Here is a 5,285-nt window from a genome sequence, read left to right on the forward strand (position 1 = left end):
TCAACAGAGCCAAACATCAACAGGACAACGACTGAAATTTCTTTTGAGAGCCAAATTTTTTAAACTTGAACTATATAGGTAGGTACATTCAACTTTACTTCTACACCCGCGTGCAATTTGCGGACACGACTAGCACTAACCACTGCACATGAGACTGCTGACCAACTGGCTCACTCAACTCGGCATGAATCGCACACGCCTCCCCCGCGCTGCGTATCCCGTCGCCCAACTGACCGACACCCCCCACTTCTTCTAATGCCACTTCTTCAAAATAGACTCACCCAGGCCAAAAACCGACTTCTGCGCATGGGCCACGAAGTTTCAATTGCACTGTGCGTGCGCGCTGCACGTGGTATTTTGTGGAAGAGCCACATTCAAGGGGCTGCAGTTTGCCGACCGCTGGCCTAGGAGGACCAACAGGAGAGCCCAGGCCAGGCTCACAGGGACGTCAGAGAAAAGGGGGCCGTGGGGACGGGGTCCGGGGGAGCCCGGGACAAGCGGCCAGTGCCCATTGCTCCCCTGGTGGCAAGCCTCAGGGGTCCCTTAGAGGCTGGGGGATACGGGCCTGTGGGGAAGGACTGGGGCGCGCTCCCTGGAGAGAGCTCGCTCGCTGGGTCCTCTGTCCGAGCATATCTCCCCTGCTTGCCGGTGGGGCTCTTAGGGCAGGTCGCAGGGGAGGCCTCAGCAGGACACCCATCAGCTTCTCAGGGTGTTCGCTCAGGGTCACGGCCTCCACTGATTGGTCGGCGCCAGGGCCGGGTCACTACTCAACGTAGCTGGTCCTGAGGCCGCCGAGCGTCACTTGTCAGGTTTTGCTGCTTTTCTGGGCCTGGAGCTGAAATACAACTGAGGCCTCGATGTTGTCTGTAGGGAGGAGGGGCAGGGGTCTAAACTGCATGACCGGGGACGTGCTGGGGAGGAAGGTCACCCTGGGGCGAGGGTCTTGTTTTCCCATTTTGCCCCTTGCTAGGCACCGGGGCCTTTCTGCCTGTCCCTGGCCCATCATCATTGCCCTGTCCCTGTCTACACTCTCATTGCATCCAGTTTCGGGGTCCTGCAGCTCTGGAACTCATCTAAACAGGGAGAGAACTTGGAGGTGTAGCCGTTGCCTTCCTCACACCGTGTTCTTAACTGAAGTTTACCCCGTGAGAGCAGGCGCAGTGTCCTGCACGGCCCGATGGCCCTCCACCAGCCTCATGGGCACTGCCCCCGTTTGCCAGTCCTCTCTGCCTGCTCTCATCTGGGTCGCCTAGCAGAGTCCGGGCCAGCCTGGCGCCCAGGTCCACCTGGCCTGCGTTCAGCTAGGAGCTGCTGATCTCAGGCCTGGGATTGGCTCCGTCGGCCAAGGACCTTGAGAAGATCGTCAGGAATCAATGATTTTGCCGAGTCCTTGGTTCCAGACATCCTCCTCTTCTGGAATTATCTTCAAAGTTTTATTCCCAATGTTTTACCTATTCTCCGTTACCATGGATCTTCTTTCGAAGATAAATAGGAATGTGATCAAAATAGTGATTGGCTCCCTTCGGTGACTCAGACTGGTTAATACTATTCTGGGGCTCAAACGTCAAGGACTGGCACTCTGGCTGGTGTGGCTCAGTGGATGGAGTGTCGCCTGTGGACTGAAGGGTCCCAGGCTTGATTCCAGTCAAGGGCACATGCCAGGTTATGGGCTCGATCACCAGTGGGGTGTGTGCAGGAGGCAGCCAATCAGTGATTCTCTCTCATCATTGACGTTTCTATCTCCCTCTCCCTTCCTCTCTGAAATCAATAAAAATATATTTTTTAAAAATCAAGGACTGGCTATAGACTAGTAACAGGTGTCCTGGGTGGCTCATACGCTAACTCTGAAGGTGTAAAAAGATCGACACATTCACAGAAAGCCAGTGACTTCCAGTTCATAAGTGTTAGGTTTGGTGTAGCATTTACAGAGTCAATCCGGGAGTGACCCCGATTCGGAAACACGGAGAGGCACGGCCACACGGCCTTAGTGCCCACAGGGAGCGTGTCTGGCTCCATGTCTCGTCAGCAGTAACCGGAGGCCTCGTGCTGCTTGTCCAAACGTTGCCAGCACTTTGTATCCCGCTGTCTGACAGTGGAAACGCTCAGCAAGCATCCGTGACAGGCAGGGTCCACTCGGCTCCGCACGTCCACGCGCTCGCACAGGCAGCACCTCTATGTGTTTCCTGCACCGACAGAAACTTTCTCTTCAACTAGTTCCCTAAGTGACCGTGGGGAGTTGAGTGGTGCTGAGTCCTGGTCAGATCATGGGCATTGCTAACTTATATGTTTGTTGTTGTTGTTTTTAAATTGATTTCAGAAAGGAATGGAGGGGGGGAGGGGAGAGAGAGAGAGAGAGAGGCATCAACGATGAGAGAGAATCATTGATCAGCTGCCTCCTGCATGCACCCCACTGGGGATCGAGCCCACAACCCGGGCCTGTGCCCTTGACTGGAATCGAACCTGGGACCCTTCAGTCCACAGGCCAACACTCTATCCACTGAGCCAAACCGGGTAGGGCAGCATCGCTAACTTAAACCAGGATCAAAGCACAAGGGTTTTGTGAATAAAGCATTGTTCTATATGTGATGCCCCTCTCATTGCAAAGATAGACAAGAGCTGACTGGGAAACACGTTACGCACGCCGGACGTAGAAGATGCATTTTAAACATCTTCGTGCCACAGGTTTTCGATTTCCTTGTCCAACCCTCCAGGCCGTGTCAGAACATACTAATGGGTTCTTAAAGCGGAAACAAGTTAGAACCAGATGAAGAATTCTAAGGCCTGGATATGTGTACTTTGAATTTTTTGGATACGTTCTGAAGGGCATCTTTGCTGCTCCCCCAGGCTGGAGTGATAACAGCCAACATGCATGGTTGATATTAGAAGTGGTTTAAGCGAATCACCCCCACCTGGGCGTTTCATGGCACAGGCTTTCTCATAGCTGGATATCACTGCCGACGACAAGCATGTGGACAGAAGGGGCCACTGGACTAAGGACTGTTAGAAAACTCAGCGTACAGATGCGGTAATGCCTTGCTATTGCGTGTGAGCCCTTTCTCCTGCTGCTGTTTCATGCGCTTGCCTTGAAGGCGCTGATTATCTCCATATTATAAATGGACACGGAGGCTGAGAGGGGAAGTAGAATTGCTGCAGGCCACAAAGTCACGGCCGTGCAGAACCAGCACCGTAATCTATGACCTGGCCTCCGGGCCCAATCTCCCTCGCCCCACTTCCTCCTCACCCCCTGGCAGCTCAGCCTCCCCACGCAGCCTACACGCAGGCACTGGGCACCGACAGCACGCCCTCGGCCAGCGACTTTCAACCTGGTGCTGCAAGGACGGCTAAAACACGCAGTACCTGACTGTTTACTCGCGGCACTGACCTCTCTTCCCCTTGGTTGTCAAAGAACAAATGTCAGCAGCCACTAGATCAACAGTGAATAGATAAGAATTATAGTTTTTTTGTTAGATCAGCAAAAACAGGTATGTTTGGTGAGCCGCCGAATTTTCGTAAGCGCTTGTGTGTGCCCTGGGATGAAACAGGTTGGCAATGTCGCTCTGGACAGTCCTAGGGAATCTGACTCCCCTTTGAGATTTGGAAACAGATCCACCCACCAGCCAATGCCACGGCTGCTGCTATTTCCACCTAAAATAGGCCCATGTAGGTGGTGAGGCAACCAGCAAGGAGCCCGCCTCCTCCTGGGCCAGGGAGAGCCTAGTGGTTAGAGAGAACTGGGCCGGGTTGTTAATGTTGCAAAGGATTCACGGTGTCTTAGCATGACCAGCCCAGGATCGTTGTAAGAAATGACGTCACCCTAATAGAAGGCAGATAACTTTCTCATTTAGATAAAAATGGGAATTCAAGATGGAACTCCACCACGGTGGCAGGATGCTTTGGTTTTAGACGCACGCCCAGCAGAGCCACAGCGCCCGGGATGGAACTTTCCATGCCTCTGCCATCTCTCCCCACCCGGTCCCCAGGCCGGAGCGCTGCGTCCCTCCCCGGGGGCCGGGCAGGCCCAGCCTGAAACCAGAGATGGCCTCGCCCTCAGAGCCACAGACCGCACAGGAGGACAGGGACGGGCACAGGAAGCTGCAGGGCGTGCTCATCCTGAGGAGGGCGGGGGGAGGGAGACTGTTATTTCTGGAGGAAGGAGAAGGGTCCATGGATCTGGGAGCAGCAACTGTCAGGGAGAGGCAAGGAGGTGGGTTACAGGGAAGGGGTGCAGGAAGGAAGGCAAAGGGGATGGGCGGGCGCAGAGGAGCGTGAAAGAAAGAGAGAGACCCTCTAAGGGCAGGAGACGACCCATATTTCCACTCAAGACGCCTCCCATCGAGGACCGGCAGGGCCTCACCGCCTCACTCCCCCTGGGAGGCAGGCACCCAGAGGGGGGCCAAGGCCTTCCCCCGTCGCACCCCTACCCCCATGCTCAGCCCCATAGTGTCGCCGGGCGTCTGGTTTGGGGAGAGGCCTGCGGGGAGGCGTCCTACCCGGAGGGAATGGTTTCCTGCTACGAACAGAAACTTAAACCCGGATCCAAACACAAGGTGATCGCGGGGCAATGAGTTTCCGAGGGAGCGTCCCTCCTGCTGGAGAAGAGCCAGGTGAACGCTGTGGGTCCCACGTGCCCCACCCCCCAAGGCCAGCTCGTGACCCACCGAGGAGAGCAGGGCAGGACCAGCCTTGTTCCGTCAGCCGTGGACGGTCCCCTAGGGGCGGTCAGCAGCCTCTGCCCGCACCTCAGGGGAGTGGATGGCTCAGCGGCCAGCAAAGCCCATGTGACGTGAAAACGCAGGGAAGTCAGGTCCCCGCTCTCCTCCCTGTTAGGGGTTCAGATGTCCGGGAACCTGCACTCACTTCACCTGGCAGCGCAGTTTACAAAAAGGCCCCGAGGGCCTGGCTGTTGGCATCATAGAACCGAACCGCACGCCGCCAGCTTCCTCCAGGGGAGGCATCGCCTACAGGCCCTGGGACTGTCATCCCCAAACTCACCATGGGGTTCGGGGGCCCAGGCGGGGGCCCAGGCAGAAGCCAGAATGTCCGACACCCACTCCCAGTTCCCTCCTCCTCAGGCGCCTGCAACTCCCAGCCCTGGTTTGCAGGAGTAGGTTCCACCTCCCGATCCAGGCCAGGCTCCGATTGGCTGAATCTTCACAATGGGCCGCCCCCTAGCCGCATTGATTGGCCCAAGAGTGAGCACCTGGGCCCAGGCAGGCCAGTCACAGCCAATGAGAGTCGATTTGGGGATCTTGGTCAAGTTTTGGAGAAGCAACAAGGGGCTCTGG

Source organism: Myotis davidii, unplaced genomic scaffold, assembly GCF_000327345.1.
Source record: "Myotis davidii unplaced genomic scaffold, ASM32734v1 scaffold1467, whole genome shotgun sequence".
Taxonomy (NCBI): Eukaryota; Metazoa; Chordata; class Mammalia; order Chiroptera; family Vespertilionidae; genus Myotis; species Myotis davidii.